This window comes from Balaenoptera ricei, chromosome 16 (genome assembly GCF_028023285.1).
Source record: "Balaenoptera ricei isolate mBalRic1 chromosome 16, mBalRic1.hap2, whole genome shotgun sequence".
Taxonomy (NCBI): domain Eukaryota; kingdom Metazoa; phylum Chordata; class Mammalia; order Artiodactyla; family Balaenopteridae; genus Balaenoptera; species Balaenoptera ricei.
The window spans coordinates 40,308,836-40,336,102 of NC_082654.1; the positions used below are offsets into that span (position 1 = coordinate 40,308,836).

Genomic DNA, 27,267 nt, shown 5'->3' on the forward strand with positions numbered 1-27,267 from the left:
CTCACTGGGCACCGCTGGCTGTTACCATGATTTCTGAGTGCCGTCAACTCTTGGTGGCAATGCTATTGTTTTTGCTATTGCCATCACTCCTGTTAGTATTGTCACCTGCTGCCACGTCAGCCAGTTACTGTTGATGCTTCCCAATGAATCTTTTTTTTTTTAAATAAATTTATTTATTTTATTTATTTATTTTTGGCTGTGTTGGGTCTTCGTTGCTGCACGCAGGCTTTCTCTAGTTGCATTGAGCGGGGGCTGCTCTTTGTTGAGGTGCGCAAGCTTCTCACTGCAGTGGCTTCTCTTGCTGCGTAGCACAGGCTCTTGGTGCGCGGGCTTCAGTAGCTGCAGCACGTAGGCTCAGTAGTTGTGGTGCACGTGCCTAGTTGCTCCGCGGCATGTGGGATCTTCCCAGACCAGGGCTTGAACCCGTGTCCCCCACATTGGCAGGCGGATTCCCACCAGGGAAGCCCCCCAATGAATCTTGAGTGATGATGTTCCCAATGAACCACTGCCCATGCACTAGTGAACTATACCCTTCAAATGCTATCATTTCCAGTGATCTATGACAGAACACAGAGACCACTTCTCTTTCCTTCAATACCCTTAAGAACAGCTCCTTGTCCATATTAGGAGATTGCACTAGATCTATTATCTTTAACCCTGTGGACATCACAACCACCTAGGATACTTGGGAAACACACAGTTCCTTGGCATCACTTAAAACTTTCTGAATCCTAATCTCTGATGGTAGATTTCATGAATATGTATCTTTTTTTACCAGGTACTCCAAGAAAATGTTTATGCAGACAGCTCAGGATTGTTCTCAGAACACATTTGGGAGGCAGGAGTCTAGGTGATTGTGAGTTTGTACAATTCACTCTACAGCTTTGAAGGGAAGTTGTGATTGTCTCATTCACCTGAGGATTTATGTGATGTTCATATTTTCATTGTGGGTGGCATTCTTTTTCAGATTAAGTCTTTGAATCTGACACATTTTAAAACCACTCTAATCTTGGGTTATCTTTTTGATAATTTGCTGTTGTCAAGTGATTTGAAATGAATATATAGTGAGGGCTTGGTTATCTGCTTTGTGGAGATATAGATACTGGTGTGTTCATGTCTCACCCAGATGGTAAGATTCTATTGCTGCCGCCGCTGCTCAGCTTTAGAAGTCACAGGACTAAAAAGAAATGCTGTGGTGGGCACAGGTGTTCACTGTTGTCTCTGAAAGTATACAAGGCAGAGAGCTAAATACTTTCTCTCAGACTGAAGATTGATAAATAACTTCCATAGTTAATCTCAGCATCATCCAGCTGTTGTTATTGTGTTAGCCTTGGCGTCCTGGCTGGCCAAAGGGATATAGATTTATATGGATGTGAAAAATACAGGTTTCTAAAACTCTCCCGGGGGTAAATACCAGATAGAGCAGCTTTTATAGTGAACAAGATACCTTTTAACTTTTCCCCTCTTTTGAATTCTGTTCTGCCTCGATTATACCATTCTGTCTCTTCTAAAGGAGCTGTTGTGATTTGTGTGGGGTTTTAAAACTTTTGAAAAAGCAACTTCATCTTTGCTAGATTTTCTTGGCTACTGCTTCCTGTTGTGGAGCACTGTTGACCAATTCTCCTTTCTTTGTGAATTAGTGGAAAGAATATGGACTTTGGAACAAGGCAGCATTTGTTTCAAACTTGGTCACTTACTACAGACATGACTTTGTGCAAGTTATTTAACCTTCGTGAGTTACAGTTTTGTCATCTGTAAAGTGAACATACAATTCATGCAGGGCTATTGTTAGAGTTAAGGTATGTAAGTATGTAATACTGTACTCAGAACATAGCAAGAAGCAAGATCATTTTTCATCTTTCTTTTCATTACTCCAAAAATGTTTGCTTTCCCATTTCTGATCCCAATCCTCAAGCTGAGAATTTAGAGGTGTTCTCAAAGTGTAGTCTCTGGACCACCAGTGTGAGCATTCCCTGGGAACTTGCTAGAAATGAACATCCCCAGGCCCCACTCAAAAGGTACTGAATCAGAAACCATGGCATTGGGACCTAAAATGTGTGTTTTCTCAAGTCTTCCGGTGATTCTACACACGCTAAAGTTTGAGAACCTTTGAGAAAGCCAGTTCAAGATTTTTATTTAATCTGATCTTCTTCATCACGATATGCAGAAGTCCGTTCAGCTCTAAAATCTATGTTTCTTTCAAACATTTGTACACTTCAGGATGCAGTAGAATTAGAGCTTTACTTCTCCCTGACTAAAGGAAAGAAAGTTAATCTATTTGAATTTTTAAAAACCAGTAATTTAGGATCGAACCACCTGTGTCTCTTTAGGCCATCCCAACCTAGGAATGAAAATGAGGTGATCTGATCCGTCTCCGAATGACATTTCTTAAGCTCTCATCTTCACCAACTACTAATGAATTTTTTTGTCCCTTCTGAGTCTCTCTGACTTATTTCTGGAAGGTCACAGGTTCGGGAGCACCTCACATGTGCTCCTGAGCAAGTCCCTAAGTTCTCTCAGCCAGCACCAGACAATGAAGGTGAGCTCTCACTGTGAAAGCTCGTGACGGGGCCACCTTCTGATAGCATCTCTGCTGCCGGCACAGCCATCCATTTTCCTGAAGCTGCCCCTGGTGCTGAAGCCACTGCTCTGTGCCAAGCAGTCAGTATTGCTGGTGCTCTTGACGATACTGATGCAGGCGCTGGTTCACCGGTGTGGATGCGGATGCCATCAAGGGGACACCTCCCATGGTTCCCAGTCTCTGTCCTGCCTCCCTGTGCTGTTCAGGCTCAGGCTCTAGGCTATCTCCTGCCTCACAGCCCTGGAGGACTGCGGAAGGCCCCTGTAGTGAAGTCTTCCAAGTGTCTAGGCTGTGCTGCAGTTTTTGGGGTCTTCCATTATGCCAAAGCCATTCCACTCCATCCTTGTGCATTATTCCCAAAATAATACCATCTTGGGCATCTGAAGTCTCATGGAAACTTCTTTTTTTTTTTAAGTTTTTTTTTTTTTTTTTACTATTTGAAATGCATCCTCTTTATTTATTTATTTATGGCTGTGTTCGGTCTTCGTTTATGTGCGAGGGCCTTCTCTAGTTGTGGCAAGCGGGGGCCACTCTTAATTGCGTTGCACGGGCCTCTCACTATCGCGGCCTCTCTTGTTGCGGAGCACAGGCTCCAGACGCGCAGGCTCAGTAATTGTGGCTCATGGGCCCAGTTGCTCCGCGGCATGTGGGATCTTCCCAGACCAGGGCTCGAACCCGTGTCCCCTGCATTAGCAGGCAGATTCTCAACCACTGTGCCACCAGGGAAGCCCCTGGAAACTTCTTAAAAACATTTTTATTGAGGTAAAATGTATATACAGTAAAATATTGAAATGTTAAAAGTCTTCAGATGAATGAGTTTTGATAATTTTCTATGCCTAAGCCACCACCTCCCAAAACAAGATGCAGAGTATTTCCATCACCCCAGAGAGTTCCCACATGCTCTTTTTAGAGCCCATCACCCCAGCCCAGGCAACCACTTTCCAATTCTACAGCCATACACTAGTTTTGCCTACTCCAGAACTTCATGTAGGGGGAATCATATTCTTTTTAGTCTGGCTTCTTTCATGCAACACAGTGTTTCTGAGATTCATCTATGCAGTTGTGTGTATGAGCAGTTCTTTTTATTTCTGAGCAGTCGTCCATTTTGTGACTATACCTTCTGTTTATTCATTCTCTTTTTGATCTACGTTTGGGTTGTGTCCAGTTTTTCGCTTTAACTCTTTGTGTTACTTTTAGTGATCCTTCTAGAAATTATATGTATCTCTCACTTCTCAGAGTCTACCTTCAAAGTGTTATGCTAATACGTGAACAATGTAAAACCTTAAAAGAGTCACATTCCGTATTCTTCCACCTACGCTTTGTACTCTAGTTTTTATATAGTCTTCTTCAATATGTGCTATAAGCTATATTATGCATGGTTATTATTTTTACTTTAAATAGTCAGTAGTCCTTAAAAGAAATATACATCATAAAAATGCAGTCTTTCGTGAAGTGAGCCCTTTCTGGTTTTTCTTGTAGACTTATTTCTCCAAAGGACTCAACTCAGAAGACCAGTCTGAGTAACAGTCATCAAAATGACTGCTCTTTTCCAAAAGCTGAAATACTTTTATTAAAAGTTAATGTCCCGGACACTTTTATATGAAGATTCCTTCATCAGCTAGGAGTCTGTTGGAGATAGGTGAAAGGAAATCCAACCGCATTGACCTAAGCCAAAAGTTTGTATTGGTTTTCTTATCTGTTAAGTTCAAGGATAAGTGGGCTTCAGACATGACTTAGTCTAGAGGCTCAAAAATGATAAAAATGAATGAAAAATGAAAAATGAAAAATGGCTTTTCTTTTTCTCTGGACACTACTTGGCTTTCCTTTACTCGTTCATCTTCTCACGGTTGCATGATAATAGTAATTGTAGATCTCACCATAGTCTACCATGTAAGTGCAGCAGAAAAGAGAGAGCTTTTCTCTCTAAAGGCAAACCAAATTCAGATTCTGTTCAGAATCCTGTTGCCCGAATTCGGTCATGTGCCCACTCACTATAACCAGGGAGAAGGGCTTCCCTGATTGACTGAAGCCCCTGAAACAAACCCAACAAACCCACAGAACTTGAGAAGCAGCAGTGGCCTCCCTTAAAAGAAAGAGTGTTCTTTTACAAAGGGTGAATGGACGTTAATAGCTAAAACAGATGGTCATTAGAGTATTTATGCAAATAGATTCTTGGTGGCTGATATCATCAGTATTCTAAAAATGTTCAGATGTGCTTAGATTTCAGTATAGAACCTAATTTAGACCCTACTCCCTGCCCTGCCCTGTACTGCCCTGATTATTTTATAGCTGAGGTCTTTGGGACATTTCTTGATTGCCTTTAAGTGTTTCTAAGTCTGTCATTTAACATTTTTTGAGTACATCTCTCATTTTTAAGCCCTAAAACTTGTATTTTCTCTGGAGTCTCTGATTGATGTTGTTAAAGTCAATCTCTTCTTCTGGAGGGAGCCTGAAAAAAATCAAAGCTGCAACTTGGCAGTTATTAAATTTGGTTTTAAATTATCTTCACTATTGTGAAACAGAATGAAAAATGAACACAGTCTAAAACCCCAGCTAGCATTGCTCCAAGATGTTCTCAGTACTCTGACCCTTAAACTGTTTATATGTCAAGCTTGGGGTAACAGTCCTAAATTCTAGCTGGCTTTACTCTGGGCTTGGCCGTGGACATCTCCCATGGATTAAGGAAGAACTGTCCACGGTCCCGTCCTGCGTTAACACCAAACTTTCATTTGCTCAGACCTTATCCCACTTGCTCTCTGCTTCATTGCAGCTCACAGAATAGACGAGGCTCACTCGCTTTTCTAGTTTTTGTTTTGGTTTGGTTTTTTTGGTTTGGTTTTTTCTTGTAGGACAAGTGATATAGACTTGCTATTTAAATAAACAAAGAAAGGACATATTTTTTTACATTGTCATTTGTTTCACAGAACTATTCACCTCGGTGCTGCTTTGAGGGATTAAGAGTACAATATACCCGTGAATCCTGTTCAGTGTTAAGTCATGTTCATTTGTAAAGTTAGACTCAGTATTCTAAGCGGGATGGGATTTGGTTTCTCTGAATTAGCCACTAGCTCAAAATGCTACTTTAAAAATGTATTGGTTCTTTCCAACTGATCTTGTCTGTAGATATGCAAACCCATACGGAAATGTTTCCCTTTCTAGGCACAGCTGTGTATGTTTATGCACCTTGTATATACCAACATTTGTATACACACACAACACACACCTTTCACCTATACTATTCTGTATTCTTTGATTTTCTACTGTGAGTTAGAAGTCCTCTGAGCCTTTAATCAAGATTTTCACCCAACCCCTTTTTATCTACTCAGTTATTGACATCACCTTTCCTATTCTCATGTATTCCTCTAATGAGATTTGAGCATTGCAGTGTCCTAAGCATTGTGCTAAATACTAGGGTTACAACTGTGAGCATGAGGGGCCCACCCCCTGCCATCCGAGTATCTTGGCTTGTTGCATATTTGCTATTAGTTCTTTTTGTTTTGTGTTGTTTTCATTATTTGGTTTTTAAAATTTTTTAATTTAATTTTTATTTTATATTGGAGTATAGTTGATTTACAATGTTGTGTTAGTTTCAGGCATACAGCAAAGTGATTCAGTTATACATACACATATATCCATTCTTTTTCAGGTTCTTTTCCCACATAGGTTATTACAGAATATTGAGTAGAGTTCCCTGTGCTCTACAGTAGGTCCTTGTTGATTATCTGTTTTATACATAGTAGTGTGTACATGTTAATCCTAAACTCCTAATTTATCCCTCCCCCTGCCCACCTTTCCCCTTTGATTAGACATCTAGTCACATTGTCAACTCTGCTTTTTCCTATTTTTCTTAGTCTGTTTCCCTTTTAACCTCACCCTCGGATCTTCTGTCCTTTTTCATTTTGGAGCTCTTGGATAAATATCAAAGAATGAGCAGTGAAGCGGTTGGTCCGGTCCTTTTAAGGAGGCTTTTCCTCTGAGCTACCAAGTGTTCACATCATTGGATTCTACAGAACGCTGCAAAAAGGGAAGAATAAATACAAACCATTAAGGCCGAAAGCAGAGAAGAGCAACAGTTCACCTCCCCTGGCAACAGCATTATTTTCGGATTCAGTGAATCCTTTTCTCCTGCCCTTCAAGCTGTGAAATTAGCGGATTTCTATTAGGGAGAATAAGTGCCTGTTCGGAGGATAGGCATTTGGGGAAATTAAATGTCCTCGGGGATACTAAACTCTGGGACTCAATTTGTCTTTGAAGTTGGAGAATATACGACTTCTGAAAGGTGAACTTGTAGGTGTCCAATTGAATAGAAGAGTCTCACAAAATCTTCACTATCTGAGGTGTAATAAGAACACTGCTTTCCCTAACTGCTAAAATACCATCTGTTATCAACCCTTTGCGAATGATTTATCCCCTTTCATCCTCTTCCTCACCCCCACCCCACTAAAACATATAAATTTTTGGATTTTCATATTATGGTCTTCCTGCTCACTGTAACTAGTATTGAGAGGAAACTCTGACGATGCCTTATAAAAGAAATTTATTAGCTTGTGAAAATTCATACTGGGGATTTGGCAAGGGCTGGGGAGAAAGCAGAGGAAAGTGGGTAGCACATAGGTGACCCATGTGCGTTTCTATGCCTTGGACAACACAAATGGCAGATCATTTGTTCATCAAAAGTTGTTTCACAATCTACTTATACACCAGTCAAGCTACAAATGTACCTATATTGGTTATGTAGGTCTAAAAGAAACACTTTGTTATATGTCTCTTTTTTAACCTCAGTATCTTACTCATGCGTGTTGCAGGGGAGAGTGTTAGGCATTTGGGGAAAGTAAATGCCCTTGGGAGTTTATAATAAGTTTTTATAAATGTTGTTATACTTGATAATTTTGGTAATAATTATGATAATGCACATGCATCTCATTATTTTCTCTTTATTAAAAAGCACTTTTTTTTTTTGGCTTTCCCTGGAAAAAAATGCAAGCAGTTTTTAACCCAAAAAGTTAAGGATAACAAAGGTATCCTTACCTGTGAGTGATATATTTATTTAAAGAGATGTACTTAAATCCATTCATCCACTTATCAATCTACCTATTCATTCATTCCTTCATCGATTCTTTTTTTTTTTTTTTGAGCATAAATTGAAAAATCTATTGCCTTTTTTTTTTTAAACATCTTTATTGTAGTATAATTGCTTTACAATGGTGTGTTAGTTTCTGCTTTATAAAAAAGTGAATCAGTTATACATATACTTATATCCCCATATCTCTCCCCTCTTGCGTCTCCCTCCCTCCCACCCTCCCTATCCCACCCCTCTAGGTGACCACAAAGCATGAGCTGATCCCCCTGTGCTATGCGGCTGCTTCCCACTAGCTATCTATTTTACATTTGGTAGTGTATATATGTCCATACAACTCTCTCACTTTGTCCGAGCTTACCCTTCCCCCTCCCCGTATCCTCAAGTCCATTCTCTAGTAGGTCTGCATCTTTATTCCAGTCTTGCCCCTAGGTTCTTCAGAACCATTTTTTTGTTTTGTTTTTTAGATTCCATATATATGTGTTAGCATATGGTATTTGTTTTTCTCTTTCTGACTTACCTCACTCTGTATGACAGACTCTAGGTCCATTCACCTCACTACAAATAACTCAATTTTGTTTCTTTTTATGGCTGAGTAATATTCCATTGTATATATGTGCCACATCTTCTTTATCCATTCATCTGTTGATGGACACTTAGGTGGCTTCCATGTCCTGGCTATTGTAAATACAGCTGCAATGAACATTTTTGTACATGACTCTTTTGGAATTATGGTTTTCTCAGGGTGTATGCCCAGTAGTGGGATTGCTGGGTCATATGGTAGTTCTATTTTTAGTTTTTTAAGGAACCTCCATACTGTAATCCATAGTGGTTGTATCAATTTACATTCCCACCAACAGTGCAGGAGGGTTCCCTTTTCTCCACGCCCTCTCCAGCATTTATTGTTTGTAGATTTTTTGATGATGGCCATTCTGACTGTTGTGAGGTGATACCTCATTGTTGTTTTGATTTGCATTTCTCTAATGATTAGTGATGTTGAGCATCCTTTCATGTGTTTGTTGGCAATCTGTATATCTTCTTTGGAGAAATGTCTATTTAGGTCTTCCACCCATTTTTGGATTGGATTGTTTGTTTTTTTGTTATTGACCTGCATGAGCTGCTTGCATATTTTGGAGAGTAATCCTTTGTCAGTAGCTTCATTTGCAAATATTTTCTCCCATTCTGAGGGTTGTCTTTTTGTATTGTTTATGGTTTCCTTTGCTGTGCAAAAGTTTTAAGTTTCACTAGGTCCCATTTGTTTATTTTTGTTTTTATTTCCATTTCTCTAGGAGGTGGATCAAAAAAGATCTTGCTGTGATTTCTGTCAAAGAGTGTTCTTTCTGTGTTTTCCTCTGAGTTTTATACTGTCTGGCCTTACATTTAGGTCTTTAATCCATTTTGAGTTTATTTTTGCGTACGGTGTTAGGGAGTGCTCTAATTTCATTCTTTTACATGTAGCTGTCCAGTTTTCCCAGCACCACTTATCGAAGAGGCTGTCTTTTCTCCACTGTATATTCTTGCCTCTTTTATGAAAGATAAGGTGACCATATGTGCGTGGGATCATCTCTGGGTTTTCTATCCTGTTCCATTGATCTATATTTCTGTTTTTGTGCCAGTACCATACTGTCTTGATTACTGTAGCTTTGTAGTATCGTCTGAAGTCAGGGAGCCTGATTCCTCCAGCTCTATTTTCTTTCTCAATGTTGCTTTGGCTATTCGGGGTATTTTGTGTTTCCATACAAATTGTGAAATTTTTTGTTCCAGTTCTGTAAAAAATGCCAGTGGTAGTTTGATAGGGATTGCATTGAATCTGTAGATTGCTTTGGGTAGTATAGTCATTTTCACAATGTTGAAACTTGATTAACTATTTCCTTTCCTATATTAGGAAAGTTTTCAACTATAATCTCTTCCAATATTTTCTCAGTCCCTTTCTTTTTCTCTTCTTCTTCTGGGACCCCTATAATTCAAATGTTGGTGCGTTTAATTTTGTTCCAGAGGTCTCTGAGACTGTTCTCAATTCTTTTCATTCTTTTTTTCTTTATTCTGCTCTGCAGTAGTTATTTCCACTATTTTATCTTCCAGGTCACTTATTCGTTCTTCTGCCTCAGGCTGGAATAGTTATTCCGCTATTGATCCCTTCTAGAGAAGTTTTAATTTCATTTATTGTGTTGTTCATCACTGTTTGTTTGCTCTTCAGTTCTTCTAGGTCCTTGTTAAACATTTCTTGTATTTTCTCCATTCTATTTCCAAGATTTTGGATCATCTTTACTGTCATTATTCTGAATCCTTCTTCAGGTAGACTGCCTATTTTCTCTTCATTTGTTAGGTCTGGTGTGTTTTTACCTTGCTCCTTCATCTGCTGTGTGTTTCTCTCTCTTCTCATTTTGCTTAACTTACTGTGTTTGGGGTCTCCTTTTTGCAGGCTGCAAGTTCGTAGTTCCCGTTGTTTTTGATGTCTGCCCCAAGTGGCTAAGGTTGTTTCAGTGGGTTTTGTAGGCTTCTTGGTGGAGGGGACTAGTGCCTGTGTTCTGGTGGATGAGGCTGGATCTTGTCTTTCTGGTGGGCAGGTCCACGTCTGGTTGTGTGTTTTCGGGTGTCTGTGGCCTTATTATGATTTTAGGCAGCCTCTCTGCTAATGGGTGGGGTTGTGTTCCTGTCTTGCTAGTTGTTTGGCATAGGGTGTCCAGCACTGGAGCTTGCTGGTTGTTGAGTGGAGCTGGGTCTTGGCGTTGAGATGGAGATCTCTGGGAGATTTTTGCCGTTTGATATTACATGGAGCTGGGAGGTCTCTTGTGGACCAATTTCCTGAAGTTGGCTCTCCCACCTCAGAGGCACAGCCTGATGCCTGGCTGGAGCACCAAGAGCCTGTCATCCACACGGCTCAGAATAAAAGGGAGAAAAAAAAAGAAAGAAAGAAGAAGATAAAATAAATTAAAATAAAGTTATTAAAATAAAAAATAATTATTAAAAACATTTTTAAAGTAATTTTTAAAAAAAAGAAAGAAAGAAGAGAGCAACCCAACCAAAAAAACAAATCCACCAATGATAACAAGTGCTAAAAACTATACTAAAAAAAAAAAAAATGGACAGACAGAACCCTAGGACAAATGGTAAAAGCGACGCTATACAGACAAAATCACGCACAGAAGCATACACATACACACTCACAAAAAGAGAAAAAGGGAAAAATATATATATATCGTTGCTCCCAAAGTCCACCACCTCAATTTGGGATGATTCGTTGTCTATTCTGGTATTCCACAGATGCAGGTACATCAAGTTGATTGTGGAGATTTAATCCGCTGCTCCTGAGGCTGCTGGGAGAGATTTCCCTTTCTCTTCTTTGTTCGCACAGCTCCCAGGGTTCAGCTTTGGATTTGGCCCCGCCTCTGCGTATAGGTCGCCTGAGGGCGTCTTTTCTTCGCTCACACAGGACGGCGTTAAAGGAGCAGCTGCTTTGGGGGCTCTGGCTCACTCAGGCCGCGGGGAGGGAGGGCTACGGATGTGGGGCGAGCCTGCGGCTGCAGAGGCCAGTGTGACGTTGCAGCAGCCTGAGGCGCGCCGTGTGTTCTCCCGGGGAAGTTGTCCTTGGATCACAGGACCCTGGCAGTGGCGGGCTGCACAGGCTCCCGGGAGGGGCGGTGTGGAGAGTGACCTGTGCTTGCACACAGGCTTCTTGGTGGCGGCAGCAGCAGCCTTAGCGTCTCATGCCCGTCTCTGGGGTCCGCGCTGAGATCCGCGGCTCGCGCCAGTCTCTGGGGTCCGCTCTGATAGCCGCGGCTCGCGCCCGTCTCTGGAGCTCGTTTAGGCGGCGCTCTGAATCCCCTCTCCTTGAGCACCAGGAAACAAAGAGTCAAGAAAAAGTCTCTTGCCTCTTCGGCAGCGCCAGACTTTTTCCTGGACTCCCTCCCGGCTAGCTGTGGTGCGCTAACCCCTTCAGGCTGTGTTCACGCCGCCAACCGCAGTCCTCTCCCTGCGATCCGACCTCCGAAGCCCGAGCCTCAGCTCCCAGCCCCCACCCGCCCCGGCGTGTGAGCAGACAAGCCTCTCGGGCTGGTGAGTGCTGCTCGGCACCGATCCTCTGTGCGAGAATCTCTCCGCTTTGCCCTCCGCACCCCTGTGGCTGCGCTCTCCTCCATGGCTGCGAAGCTTCCCCCCTCCGCCACCCGCCGTCTCTGCCCGCGAAGGGGCTTCCTAGTGTGTGGAAACTTTTCCTCCTTCACAGCTCCCTCCCAGAGGGGCAGTTCCCATCCCTATTCTTTTGTCTCTGTTTTTTCTTTTTTCTTTTGCCCTACCCAGGTACGTGGGGAGTTTCTTGCCTTTTGGGAGGTCTGATGTCTTCTGCCAGCGTTCAGTAGGTGTTCTGTAGGAGTTGTTCCACATGTAGATGTATTTCTGATGTATTTGTGGGGAGGAAGGTGATCTCCACGTCTTACTCGTCTGCCATCTTGAAGCTCCTCCCTTCATCGACTCTTAATTAAGCACTTATTGCATGTCAGATGCTGTAAACATTTTATATGCATTATTTTCTTTAATTCTTACAATAATGCTGTATAGGGAAAGTAATATTATCCTATTTTATAAATGATAAATTGAGGCTTAGAGATATTAATTATCATGCCCAAGGTCACACAGCTGGTAAATGGTGGAGCTGAAATTTGAACCCACATAATCTGACCCCAGAGTCCCAATGTCAGTATTTTTTTAAATGTGCCTTATTTTATAGGCAAAGAAAAGTAACTGAATTAAATATTGTGACTAGATTCATGATCTTAAAAGATTTAGGTTTTGAGTTAGATCTAATTTAAAGTTCTAACCCCACCAGTTACTAATTACGTGAACCTGGTGGGAATTGTTCAATCTCTCTGTACCATAGTTTCCTTCTTTTTCAACAGTTATTGAGTGCATTAAATGAAACAGCTCTATCTAGTGATCACTGAACATAGTATACATTTTACGTATGAATAGCTGTTAGCTCTTGCTCTCAGGGCTACCATACTACTCCTCTCCTTCTCTGGAGGGAAGAGGAGGATTGGGTTTTATTTGAAGATAGTGAGCCTGGAGTCTGGGGGATAATGCAGGAGTCCAAATGTGAAATGTTTGGTTCTGAGCTGACAAACATTGGAGAGATGAGAGACTCTCATGGAGGTAGAATTAAAAATTGTTGAAGTATTTCATGTGGAAGTGAGAGTAAAAGAATTATTGGAAAACTTCAGCATCTACAGTTTGTGTGATTTGGGGAGAGGGCACCATTAAACAAGATAGGGAATAATAGAGAGGACCATCTGTGCTAGGACAATGTCTGGCACATAGTAGGCATGCAACAAATGGTTGCATGTACAATTGCTGTGATCTTTATACAGACATTTTTATGATGACATAAATTTGTTCATGTTGCTCTTTGGTAAGTATTTTCCAGGTATTTCAGTAGGGTGGAACACCAGGTTTTTGCTTAAATTGTAGTAAGTACAGCAATATGACAATTACTCCATCTATAACTTTCCCTGCTGTCTTTAAATTAGTCCTTTGCTCCAAAAAGATGGTCTTCTTAATGACCTCTTAAGGCCCAGTGAACATACATGTCTTTCTGCCTTTGCTGGATTTATTGCTTGAGAATATGACCACTGTGTATCCTTGCCGATTCTTTAAAGTAGAGACTTTGTAGGCATCTCACAGGCACTCTGTAACATATGGCTGTAGCCCTAGCTTGGCTGTAAATCCCGTAGTTTTATTTTTGAAGTGCATTGTTCTTTGTGCATGTGGGTGTTTCTGGCCTCTCAAGGGGCATTGTTTGCTACTTTTGTACCTCCTAAACCATATGATATACGTGCTCTGCAATAATAGGAACTCAATAAAGGACTCTTACACTGAAGTTGCAGTTAAAGTCAAGAATGAATTTTGTGGAAAACCTTGGTGCAAATGTACAAAAGAACTTCAAGAAAATGAGAATACCATGAGTCATATGTTTCCTGGTACTATTCATTCCTTTTTAGGTATTATCATTCTGCTCAACCTTACATTTCTACCACCTATACCTACCATCTGGAGTTATAGGCAAGGGGGTGTAAAGGGTGCCAAATCTTGAGAGGAAATTGCTTTTCCTCAACAGTTGATGAAACTACACCAGAGTTCCCTAGATTACCTTCTTAGGAATAGAATACATGAATTAAATGTCATAATTTTGTCTACTTGAAGATGACCATAAAGAATCATGGTCTGTGGCAAGTTACCATTTTGCTGAGACTTAAATTTGTTTTTTTGTGTGTGTATTTTATTTTATTTTTTTAAAATAAATCTTTATTGGAGTATAATTGCTTCACAATACTGTGTTAGTTTCTGTTGTACACCAAAGTGAATCAGCCATATGCATACATATGTCCCCATATCTCTTCCCTCTTGCGTCTCCCTCCCTCCCACCCTCCCTATCCCACCCCTCTAGGTGGACACAAAGCACCGAGCTGATCTCCCTGTGCTATGCTGCTGCTTCCCACTAGCTAACTATCTTACATTTGGTAGTGTATATATGTTGGTGCTACTTTCACTTTGCCTCAGCTTCCCCCTCCTCCCTGTGTCCTCAAGTCCATTCTCTACGTGAGACTTAAATTTAAATTGTGTATTGGTGAGTGAGCCTGGCTGCTGCACACCCAATAAGAGCAACTACGTATCTGCACAGCTTTTCTTTTCTTTGATCTCTGTGCCATACACAGTAATCCTGGTGAGTTATTCATGACTACTTCTTGTGGGGTAATAGTATATTATAGTGGTATCATAAATTTGGGGTTTATGAAAGTCTTGGGACATATCTCTTCATGAATGTCAATGGATTACTGTATTTAATGATTTGCTCTCTCTTTCTTGATAAAGAAATTCTTGCCAAGCTACTGAGTTCTTATTTAAATGTAATACACCCTTCTTGTTTCTCATAGCAGAAGTATAGCCTTACTGATGAATTTTGCTTTACTCTTGAGTATGGTTTACTTTTGCAACAGATATAAATTTAGAAAGTTGGATTTAAAAACCACAGTTAAACCCAGGTCTCCCCAGAGGTAAGAAGCCATAACAGTGTCTGTGGACACCAGCAGCAGAAATACCTTCTTTTTCAAAACAATGTTCTTTTTGTTCCACGGTCAATTAGACACTGAACCTCTATGTTATCTGGAAGGCAAGCAGCAGGACTGCTTTCCCCAGAATTATATCCAGCAGTTCTCCTCCCTGTTAGCATACCCTTTCCTGATGTGTTGATTCTTTTCAGAGGGTTCCAATCCAAATAAGGGTCAATTAACAGCAGCCTGAAAATAGTGTGTCTGCCTGTCTTTTACTGTATAAACCTTGGGAGTGCTAAGGTTTTAATTTTACTTTCCTCTTAATAACAACTGAAAGTGCCATATCTTTCTGTGGAATGTAGACTTTTTTTTTTTTTTTTTTGAATGAGATAAACTCTTATTATTCCATCTAAAGCTCATGTTTTGGTGACAGCATTTTGGAGAGATATTAGGAAATCTGACAAGGAGAGACATTCATGTATGACTGAGTCTAGCAACAGATTAGCAAAAGAAACTGGACATCCAAAATCATCACCATTCATTTCCTACTCTAAGTCAAAGAAATCACTGTGCTTTTGCTTAAGCTCCACGTTGAGTTCATTTCACTGACCCTTCCTTAATTTTGGCTGAAGGGTATTTTTAATAACTCAGTATGTTTGGGAGGCAAAGGAGGCCAAGTTTCTGGCTAGGCTCCGGAGAGATGAAATAGTAATGAAATGTTTGGGGAATTATAGGGAAAAAGTCTAAAAGAAAGACACCTTTTTTTAGATCTGTTTAATATAATTTACCTAATCATTTCTGAATGAGGCGGGGAAAGAAATACACAAAACCCTCTAAGGAAAATTAGTTTTAAAACTTAAAGACTTGAGTGAGCCACCTCAAAATATGCAGTGAATTAGTGCATATTTTATTTGGAAACTAATATTTAAGTCCAGTGGAACAGCAGAAATTCATACTAATCTAACTGAAAAATACCAGAGGATTGGGAGTAGGTCACGGTGGAGGCAGGACAGCCAGGGGAAGGGTAGCGGCCAACACAAGGCAAGTTGGCTGGACGGTCTGCTGACATGAGACCTGGATGGCTAGGGTGAGGCCACTTTTCTCTAAGAAGCCCTGTTCTAATTGTTCCTGTCTCCTGAGGCCCTCCCCCCTCCCTTTGGACTTTGAAGGTTTGACTTCCTGGGCAGTGGTTTTGCCAGTCAGAGGAGTTAAATTCAGCTCAACTCAATGTAATGAGTATGTATAAGGCACCATGAGAGAGGATGTAGTAAGATGAGTGGGTCCCTTGCTTTCTCTTCCCACATGTCATCTGTATGAATCCTTCCCATCCATTGGCCTCTTCTGAGACATGTCCTCCAGTTAGTTCAGTTCTCTGTGCTCTGACCTCTCACAAGCAATTTCATTCACATTGTTGATCACACTTTGAAACCGCAGTGTTATTAGCCATGTCTTTACTCTGTCTAGTCTGTATGTTCCTTGTGGATATGTGTCCTGCTTTTGAAATACACCCTGCCACTAGCACAGTGCTGAGCCCTAGTGGGGGATATAATTGGCAGCTGTTGATTAACTGGTAAATTAAGGAAAATAGGGCCGTATGGTAAACAGTCTTCTAAAGGTGCTTAAAAAAGTTTGTTTAAATTTTAAATGACATCTGCTTGCTAAACATTTATATTGAATATGATGATGTAGAAACTGAGCATTATTTCAGGTAAAATGTTAAAGTCATTTTAATATTTTGAGGTAAAGGGCTATTTACTCACTGTATTTCATTCACTTCACATGTTTATGAAGTGCCCACTGTGTGTACCAAGTACTGATGGTATAGTTGAGACCTAAGAGTTAGTAAAAATATGAAGAAAAATCATATTTAGGGAGAATATCTCCCTATTGGTTATTTCAAGCCAATCTTTGTTTGTTAAGGATTAATTGCAAGTAAAACCCAGAGACCATTTCTTTACCCAACAGACATTTATAACTGCTACTAAAAAATAGGGAGAGTTGGCTAAATATGGAGGTGTGAGCACATTGTCCTTATCTGGAAAAAACTTCCAGGCCAGAAGAGAGGATAAAGACAGGAATGGGTAACATTAGAAGTATATTTTTTTTAATTTATTTAACAAATACTCAGTAATAGCACCCACAATGCACAGGCTGTCTTCCAAGCAGCAGCTGATTGTTTAGAATCTTCCATAAATATGACCTCATTTAATCCCCATAGTAAGTCTATAAATTAGGTACTATTATTAGCCTCCTTTTATAAATAGGGAAACTGAAACCTAGACAGGTTAAGTGTCTCACCCAAGGTCACTCAGCCTGTGCTTGACAAAGCTGCTTTCAGAAGAAGTGTTTTTGGACCTTCACAGGATAGAGAAATTAATTCTTAGGGAAATAAGGGAATAAAGTAGGCTTCCGAGAAGGGATACCATTTCACCTGGGTCTTGAAACCTGGTTAGGATTAGGATGTTTGCAAATATGGGAGAATTAAGCATATACCAAAAGCTGTGTTCTATATGGGACAGAAAGGTAAGATAGCAGCAGAATACAATTTTCTGCCCCATTTTAGAATTTTGGAAAGATATTTCCTCTCTCGTCCTCCTCTCTCAAGCCCTTCCCGAGTTTTAGGTTTTCTCTGCAATATTTTCTTTAAATTCCTTCAAATATGAATAATAAAATATAGTTTGCCTGACACTTTCACGTTATTTAAATCTCAAGATTTTGTGATAGTTATATGTTCACCACCAAGCTCCACAGCAGTCAATGACCAACACGGTTCACCATGTAGGGTAATCAAACAAGCTTCTTCAATATAAGACAGCCCTCCTGGGTGGGCTGTCAGTAACATACGCCAAAACCCATACCTTATTGGCAAGAAATGCCCCAGGTCTCTGCTGTTGGAAAAATGATCAGTCTCTTTCACTCTTTAACTCAATGATTAGCAACTGTGGCTAGCCCAGAAGGCTGTGCTGCAAATTTGTATAATAATTTTCAGCTTACTGGGCATGACAGATCCGATTTGCTTTTTACCAGAAATATTAAATGTATAAATACATTTTTATTTCCTGGATAAGATTGTAATTTTAAATTTAAAATTTTGTTTCTGTTGTTATTGCAGTTTCTACTGGAAACCTCAAATAAAACATTATTAGTAATTTAATTTCTATTCAAGATATCACAAACTATTTGCCAATTTTAAAATAAAAGCTAAATCCAAAATATCTTAAAATACCCTAAACAGTGATTGGGTTTCAGTGGTCTAAATCAGAATTTTCTTTAGAGGAAAAATGTTGTGAAAATAATGTACCAATAAAAATAAATCAACGCAAGTATGTAAATAATAAGTTAGAAAAGAGGAATCCAAAGCAACAGGAAACACTTACATAATAAATATCATATAATGACATAATACTAAAAAATCAAGTTTTTGAAAACATGACATGGGCCTAAGTGTAAGGGAAAACATATTAATGACTGAGGTCATAATTAAGTTGAATAGCAAAGGATGATGTAAAATCTATTTCACTAATATACCAGGGATTGGACTTTATGATAAGATGCAGAGACACTTGAAATGTCTCTCAGATGAAGAAATGGAGGACCAGAAAGTTTAAGTCATTTCCCAATTCACATTATTTGTAGGAGGTAGAAGCAATGGAGTCAGTGCTTCAACGCAGGAGTAGAGGGAAGCAATGGGATGTCTTCATTGCTGTGCTGGTAGAAAAATGAAAAAAGACTTAGTCATTTGTGCATTCAGAAGCTTTGATCCATTGGTCAGTTGGCAATTGGGCATTCTCCGTTTGCCAGAGCTTTTGTCTAAGGACCGAAGACTCAGTGAGACATAGGACAGAGCTTGCATTCTATGCAAGACTCATCCCTGGAGAGGCAGCCCTTCTATTCAGGGCAATAGCTACAACCCTTGCTCTACCAATAGTAGAATGGCATAGCACAGAGCAACTTTATCTCAGTTCCCCAAAATTTCCTTTTAGAAATCAAATTGTAACTTTATGGGATAAGCCTCTTATACTCCTTTTTGCATTTTCAGAAATGCTTTCAACCGGCACATCATTTCATACTCTTGCTTATTAGCTTTCCGTCACCTTGGCTTCCTACACCGAAGAGCTGTTGGGAGTGGCTAGCAGATTTACTAGTTAAACAGCTAATTTAGAGAGGACCCCTACACAGGTAAATAGATAAACACATCAATAAATTTTACCGGAAATAAAGCTAAACTTAAAAGAAAGAAAAAACCTTTCTAGACATATTCGCCTTGTGGAAACCTTCCAGTTGGCTTCGAGGGCAATGAGAGCAGGATGTTCCGTTCACTGAACGTTCAGGGCCCTCAGAAGGCCGTGCTGATTTCAGCATCTTCCTCACGTCCATGTACACACCAGAATACGACTTCTTTTTCCCTCCTCCAGTTTTTGGAAGAGCTGATGGTAACTGTTTTGACTCTGTGTGAGGTATAACATTTTGCGCTGTGTCATGGTTTTCTGGATAAAAATGTAATTTTTTTTTCGTCGAGAATTTGACTTGCTAAACATGAACATTTGGAATTAATATCACGTTCCTGATATAGAGAGCATTAGAGATCAGAATAATTCTATCAGACATCGCAGAAGAACGTGAAGCCTCCTTGCAAATAGGGATGCTATACAGACCATCACTTCTTGGAAGCCATGCTGAGTGGAGACGAATAGGCACTGAACTAAGCGTTCTGTCTACCTTATGCAATGAATTATCTCAACAGCTCTGGAAAGGAGACCTCCTGATCCTTATTTGCTGATGACAACACTAAAGCAAGGATGGTTTCACGATTTACTTAAGGCCACACAGTGAGTGACAGAACCTAGATAGAAACCAAGTTCAGCCTGGTCAAAGTCAAAGTTGTTCCACTGCACGACACTGAACAGGCACTGCAGGGAGAATATGCCATTTGTACCCATTTTTTTGCATATTTTTAGAGTTCACTTGTATTTTAGGTGTTTTAACGAACTTTAACCAAAAGATAATGGCAAGTTGCGTATTCTCAGAATCTAAGAGTGAGATTTGGGCTTGCTAATTACTTATTTGAAACTACAATGCATATTCCCCTTCCCCCACTCTCCGTACAAAGCCAGGCTTTAACCCGTGATGGTCTTGGGTGCTCCCCTATACAGGACCTGGAGCTCTCATGGGTGTTATGTGAATGCAGGGGGTGAGCTGGAGTAATGTCAAATACCCCTTCTGAAAGCATTTTTTGAGAGTTGCTAATGGGTTTTCCCTCACTCCAAAGTACATGTCCAGTTCTGCATTCGTGAAGTCAGCAGTCCAGGAAAGAAGTTTGTGCTTCACCCTCTGCATGTAATGTCTGGTGAAGAAGGATCAGCCTCATCTTTCTTCTCTGGGGAGACAGGATTCATGACCAGCTGATGCCACTGAAGACAAGATTAGCATAAACTATGAAAGGAGCTTACAGAGCATTTTGCAAAGTTCATTCACAAACATTGCCAAATGTTATGTTATTTGATTGAATCCCTCCAAAGTCTCCTAAGGAAGTTGACGGCATCTCCATTTTCTAGATGAAGAAGCTCTGACTTAGAAAGGTCAAGGGGACTTGTTGGGGTCATGGAGTCTTCTGTCTCCCAGTCCTGGGTTCATCTGCCTTCACTCTCCTCAGTTGCCTTTCACATCTCAGAAGTGTGAAAGTGGGAAGCAGAGAGTTTCTCCTTGATTCTGAGTGTCAATTGCTTCCTCTGTAAAATGGGCAAATATAAACAAACTTTCAGTTCCTATATGGATTTGATAGTTGCTAGTAACAATGATAATGTATTAATATACATTGTTAATGTAATTATCCACCTTATTAGTATAATGCATAACTAATATACATATGTAAATGTGTTATGTATGTGTGCATACACACACACACACACACACACACACAATCCATTTATAACTCGTGTTTTTCACATAAAATGAGAGTTAACATTCATTGAGTACTTGCCACATTCCAGATATTGTGCTCAGCTTTTCAGTATGGGGATGTATTTTTATCCTCATTTTGTAGAAGAAGAGGCTGAGGATTGTGGAGGTTAAGTAACTTGCCTAAGGTAATGCAGAAGTAGTGGCACCAGGATTTGACCCCAAGATGGTCTACTCCAGAGCATGTGCTACTAACCACTCTTTCACTGACTTTCCCATATTTCTGATAATGGTGGTTAAAAGTTGGGAAGGCAATGTGAAATTTGTGACATCCTTTTTCAGTAGACTGGTGCTTAAATAATTCACAAGCATCTGACATTTTCCTCAGGTTCATGTTTAACCTGGAGCTTCTGGTCTCTAGGTTTACTCACCTTTTACGTAAATACGTAGAGACCTGTGGAGATAAAATACCAGAGACTGAAGTATGTTATATATGATTATTTTTGCCCATCTTTTATAAAGCTGTGCTATACTTTTGAGGTACTCTACATAATTTTTAAGAACTTTAATTTTCTGTGTCTTAATAGCATATCAATACAGCCCCCAGGGAAGAAGAGATTCAGTGAGAAAGTCTATTTTATCTTATTTTGTTTCACTAGGTTTTTCATTGTCAAAATGTAGGCATTCAGTCATTCAGTGAATACAAATGTAGATTTTATCTATCTGCACCTTTTCATTGATTTCCCTTTTAAATCAAAGGAAAATAATTCAAAATACAAATAAGAAAATGAAAACAATTAACAAGTGGGAATTCAGGTACCCAGGGTATATTAAATATTTATGTGCTAACTTATCCATGGAAACTTTCTACATCCCCTTCATCAACATGAATTTTTTCCCTTGTACTCTGTTACCATTTTTCAGCTTTGTTACATTACCTTTAATAGATTGCCTGTTATTTTGGTGAGTGATTGTGGTGGCAGGGAGACTGAGTAAGAATTATGCACCAAAGTGCTGAAAGCACTGACTTTGTGCATAGATTGAAGCAGGTCTCCATCACTGTCTCACCATTTATTTTCTGGTGAGCTTGAGCAAGTGACTTAACTTCTTTACGCTTCAATATTCTTAAATGTAGATGAGCCTATTGTTGCTACCTACCTCATAGAAACGTTGTAATGATTAAATAACACATTTCATACAAAGCACAAGGGCCTAGTGCTCGTTAAGAATTAGCTGACATTATTGTTAATTTCTTTTCATTCTTACTCTCATCTGCTGTGTTGGGGGGCTTATTACCTTGTCCCTGAACTATTGTATTAGCCTCCTAACTAGTCTTTTAACCATCAGTACTTTATTAGTGTCTGGTCAGAAAACCGGATCATACAAGTTATTTCAACAGAGAAGATTTAATATAGGAATTGTTTGAACAGCTTAGGGGGAGCGCTGGAAAGTGAACAAGGAATTAACACAGAGATAATAACTGCAAGAAACAGTTACACATTTAGGGCTGGGTAAATTCAAGGGAAGAGGTGGGCATTTAGAACTCAGAAGCTTGGAGAAGGGGCCATGCAGAGTGGGACCCAGACATTTGAGGAGAGAGTGGCATTGAGCTTCTTTGAATATCTGGGACCTCTGAGGTGGGGACACCACTGGCGGCTGCTGGTGCTGGGGGTATGCTGAGTCTGCTTCTGGGAGGGTTGAAAAGAGCCGTAAAAGGAACCAATAGCTGCAGGCCAGGCTGAAGTGCCATTGCAGGGGTAGTGCAATCAGAAAGGGTGCGCCAGTGGGAAGAAGCAAGCTTCTTCTCCCTCCTCCTGCCTCCCAGCTTCCCACTAGGTTCTCCCAGGCAGATCCTAATGGACTTCTGGCTGACAAAGGAGAAAAGTAGTTTGCTGAATTATGGGGTAAGCATCAGAAAACAGAGGACAGAGAATGGGATTAGAGCTGAGAGACAATAGCTTAGTAAGCAACCCTGATGTCTTCCCAATGCTAATCTCTTCTGTAAACTCCATTGACTTCATTTTCCCACAGTACCACTTGGAACACAGCTTTTACCTGCTCTGATAATCTTCCTGTCCTACTGAACAAAGTCAATTCAATACGCATTTTTCTAAAGAGCTTACTATGACCATTCTGCTTCGGGCTGTGGGGATATCCACATGAATAAGTTTTTTCGTCCTCACACAATTTAATGTGGTATGAAGTAAACATAAGTCATTGCACAGTGTAAGCAGAAAGTACTTGGAGAAACTGATGCATTCTAACTGGTGAGACTTAGCAAGATTTCATGGAAGGATGAGTATTAAGATTTCACACTCAGTGGCATGGCGCCAAACTACCCTACTTGGCTGATTTCTCACAGCTCCCCCTCCATCTTTATCTTTTAGCTATAAAGTGTAACTGATTCCTATTCCACCTTCAGTGTTTTTGTCTGTATACTTTTGCTCATGTCAGCCACTTAGCCCCCTGGCCCACCAAGGCCAAGTGCCTCTTATGTATGCATTGAGTATCTAGCTCTAAGGATCTATATTGAACAAATGAGACCAGGTTCCCTCCTCGTGGAACTGGTAGTCTAGAAGGGGAGTCAGTTCTTAATTTTAGAAAGTCACCCATATGACTGCAAAATTACAAACCATGGTTAGTGCTGTGAAGGCCAAGTGCAAGTTGCAGTGATAGGAGGGTAACCAAGTTTGGAGTTGGAATCACAGAAGGCTTCCTTGGGGAATAAGTTAGTGAAGAGAGAGGAAGGCTGTTTCCAGCGTGTGCGGAAGACCTCAGACAGGAAGAAGCAGAGTGTGAATTTGAAAGAAAGTCAATATTGGTGCAGAAAAGGGAGATGGGGAGCATAGGCAGCACCTTTTCAGATGTTAACCATCTCTCAAAGTCCACTTCAAGAAGCACCTCCTCCGTGAAGCCTTCCTTAAATTTTTCAGCTGAAGATGGCTGCCTGTTACTGAATTGTGTCTAGAGGGACATTGGTGGTTGCTTGACATTTGTGCATAACAGGTAAGGAAGTATTCCCTGGCTCACTTTGGGAAAGGTGTAGGAGTTTGGGATTTGAGGACCTAGACTTCAGCCCTCCGTGAATCATGGTGAATGGCTGCTTCACCAAAGTTCTCAGAAATCATTAGTGTTGCATAATTTATGCTCAGCCAATCAGATTTGCTTTATCAGTTTATTTTTTTTATTTTTTATTTTTTTAAATTTAATTTATTTTTATACAGCATGTTCTTTTTTTTTTAATTTTTATTTATTTATTTATGGCTGTGTTGGGTCTTCGTTTCTGTGCTAGGGCTTTCTCTAGTTGTGGCAAGTGGGGGCCACTCTTCATCGCGGTGCACGGGCCTCTCACTATCGTGGCCTCTCTTGTTGCGGAGCACAGGCTCCAGACGCGCAAGCTCAGTAATTGTGGCTCACGGGGCCCAGCTGCTCCGCGGCATGTGGGATCTTCCCAGACCAGGGCTCGAACCCGTGTCCCCTGCATTGGCAGGCAGATTCTCAACCACTGCGCCACCAGGGAAGCCCTTTATCAGTTTATTTTGCCACCTGTATGGCCCTGCTTTTGTTCTTCTTCTTATTAGACATGAAGAGGATGAGCATATACCCACGTGCAAACACTTGGATTCCACCAGAAACAGAGGTTCCCTTGAAAAATTAACTTACTGTAGAGAGGAGGACCTAGAGGGCTCAAGGTGCCTATTGGCCTTCTTCCTGATAACCTTTAGGTCTCTTTTATTAAGAATCTAGCTGTACATATCCCCTTATCTCTCTTGGAATATGGTCACTCATCAGCATCTGTGATGGAGAAGTGGGAAAATGGCTATGAAGTGAAAACTACAAAACTCTCACTAAACATTATTTTACAAAAGTGTTGGAGTTAATGGTTATGGCAGGACTGTGTCTACGTAGGAAGACCAAGCTATGACAAAGAGCCCCAGAGTTGGGAGGCAGCCAAGTCAATGCTAGGATGACCCAGAAGTCCTAGTGGGTAGAAATGGTCATTTTATGGAGGTTGTCAATTTGATTAACTTTCACTCTGAGATGAGGTATAAAATTTCATGCCAAATGACGGAGGGGGTGGGGAGGGAGAACAATAGAAACAGCTGGTTCTGAACTGGTCTGAAGGACCATATTGGAATTGTAACTATGTAGAGAGATATGTAAGCATAAATAGGAAAAGTTGGGATGGATATTTGTGTGTGGGTGTATATAAATATATACCTTAATTTATTTATGGACTTATGTCTGGTGAATTAACCTTCACTAGTAGACTGTTATCAGCCCCCAAATAATGGAGTACACAGTTTTGTTCCCACTCTAAAAATACATTCTTTGATGGGACATGTTGCCAAGTTGTTCAGTATGTGACTAATCTCAGGGCCATATGGTGAAGTGTAATTTATGGGAGATATTATCCAGCAGCATTTCTTTAGCAGTTGTTAATTACAATGTTTTATTATTTCATTTTAGTTATGTCATAAGTTTGAGACATGGGCTGATATCATTATTCCACATTGATATAGAAAGATATTTAGTGGCAAGCATAGTTCCTAATAAGTTGCAATGTGTGTGTGCGTGTTTGGTGATTGTGGGGGGGTATGCATGTGGGGAATTGTTTTTGAGTGATATAGAACATTCTTTCCCATAACTGATGATCTAGATTAAATCTTAATTTGTGGAGCCTTGGGCAAAGTCTAAATTTAAGTAATGTTTAGGAGAAGGGGCCAAGACGTTAGATCCTATGTCAGACTGGTCCTACAAGAGAGAGGAGAGCTTACTGGATTCTGGCTTCAGTATGTCTGGTCCCCATCCTGGATGAGTAAAGATTCTGACACAGCAACGCAGCTCCATGTCTCTCTTCCCCGCTCTTCCTTCCTATCTGGAGTCTATTCCATCTCATTTTTCACTTTTATTTTGGTGGGTGAATCTCACTACGGAGTGCAAGGGCCAGCCTGCTGTAGGTTAGGAAAGACAAGACCTCCGTGTACTGCTTGTTTGTATCCTGATTTCTCAGGGACATGAACCAGAAACAATCAGAAGAATTTCCTGGACCTTGAGAAAGGAGTATTCTTTTTCCAATAGGTTAAATATTGAGATAAAAAGGAAGGGAAACAAATGCTTCTTGATTCTGATTTAGGACTATTGCATACATTCAATCCTTGTAGCAGCTGGTAAGGGGCACAAGCAAGAAGTGTAATGAGGTCTAGTCTTTTCTGACTAGGGCAGGCTGGCCCCTCACCTCCTCTTAACAGATGAGAAGACTCTGATTCAGAAAATTTTAGAATGTTGTGCAAGGTCACAGAGCAAAGACGTGGTAGAGCCAGGACTTTAACCCAGGTTAGTGTAACTCTCAAACCTGCCTCAATGTTTATTAAAACCACACTGCTTTCCTCAGGGACCCTGAGAATCTCAGAATCCCTCTTTTCTCTGACCATATTCTCTCTGCTTTCCCTCCAACTGACCCTTGAAATGCTGGAGTTGTCACGGAAAATAAAAGAAAGGTAAAAATAATTAAGTGAGATCATGTTTGTGAACCCAATTTATAAATCGTAAGGCCTTACAAAAATTTTCTATATTGGCAATAGTTGCAATATGCTCATTTACGTGAATCACTTATTCACACCTAATTACCATGCAGTACAGTAACAATTATGTGGATGATTAAATACACAGAAGATCAACTCTTTTGCAAACTGTTTGAATTAACAATACTAAACTTTCCTCCCTTAGTTTCCAGCTTGGTATATACTGCATGGTGAGCTTGATCACCAAGTGACAACTGAAAAAAAAAAACAGTGAACATTTATCGTACAAGGAGTGAGCATTCCCCCAGAAAAAACCAAGTCATAAAAGGTGGGATTATATTTCTGAGCTCCCATCTGCTTTTCTCATAGGGACTGAATTTGTGGACTTTGCTGCATTTTTGTAAACCTTACATTGTCTAAGTCAGGGATGACCATTTAAGTTATTGTGAGAACAGCTGGCAGCCCATCATCAAGTTCTGTAATTCAGACTCTATGTCCTCTTTGGTCTCACGTTTGTGACCTTGAGTTGGTTTCTTTTCAAGCCATTTTTCTAAAATAATTTTAATGACCAGAAAAATTGGATAAGCAAATATTAACTTGCATGGGATATGGTTTTCAAGCTACATCACAATATAGAACAGTTTGTAATGAAATTGCCTACTCCCATTTAAACAGGAGAAATGAGTACTCATCTCTTAACATTCTGATATGTTCTTTCAAAATACTGTGTAAATAAAAGAGCTTTTTTAATGGGAAAAATGAGTAATTTATCTTTAGATTTCTTAATGAGAGACAAAAGAATAAATGGTCATTGGTGATCTGCCAGCAGATTCATAATTGTAGTGTATTGTAAAATATGATTGGTCCTGTGAGAAGCAGTTGATTGTGCTGGATATACATGGGGCAAATAAGCAGAGGTAACAGGTGCCATTTGTCGTTCTAATAAACTGTGCTTTAAACAAGTTCATTTTAAAGGTTATAAATGAATAAGGAGACTTTAAGAAAGGAAATATGTGACCACAGTGTCTTTATGGGAGTGTGGGGCATCTTGATCACTAATTTGGAATGTTATTGGTAGGAGGGCCCATTTATTGAGTTCTTCTATATTTTGAACTCAGACTATGTACTATTTATCCCATTTAA

At 40.2% G+C, this 27,267-nt stretch overlaps 1 protein-coding gene across 2 annotated transcripts in view; it reads left to right on the top strand.

Annotated features, from left to right (window-relative positions):
* PRKG1 (protein kinase cGMP-dependent 1) overlaps window positions 1-27,267 on the top strand; it is a 1,231,781-nt gene that overhangs the window by 289,433 nt on the left and 915,081 nt on the right. The window lies entirely within an intron of this gene.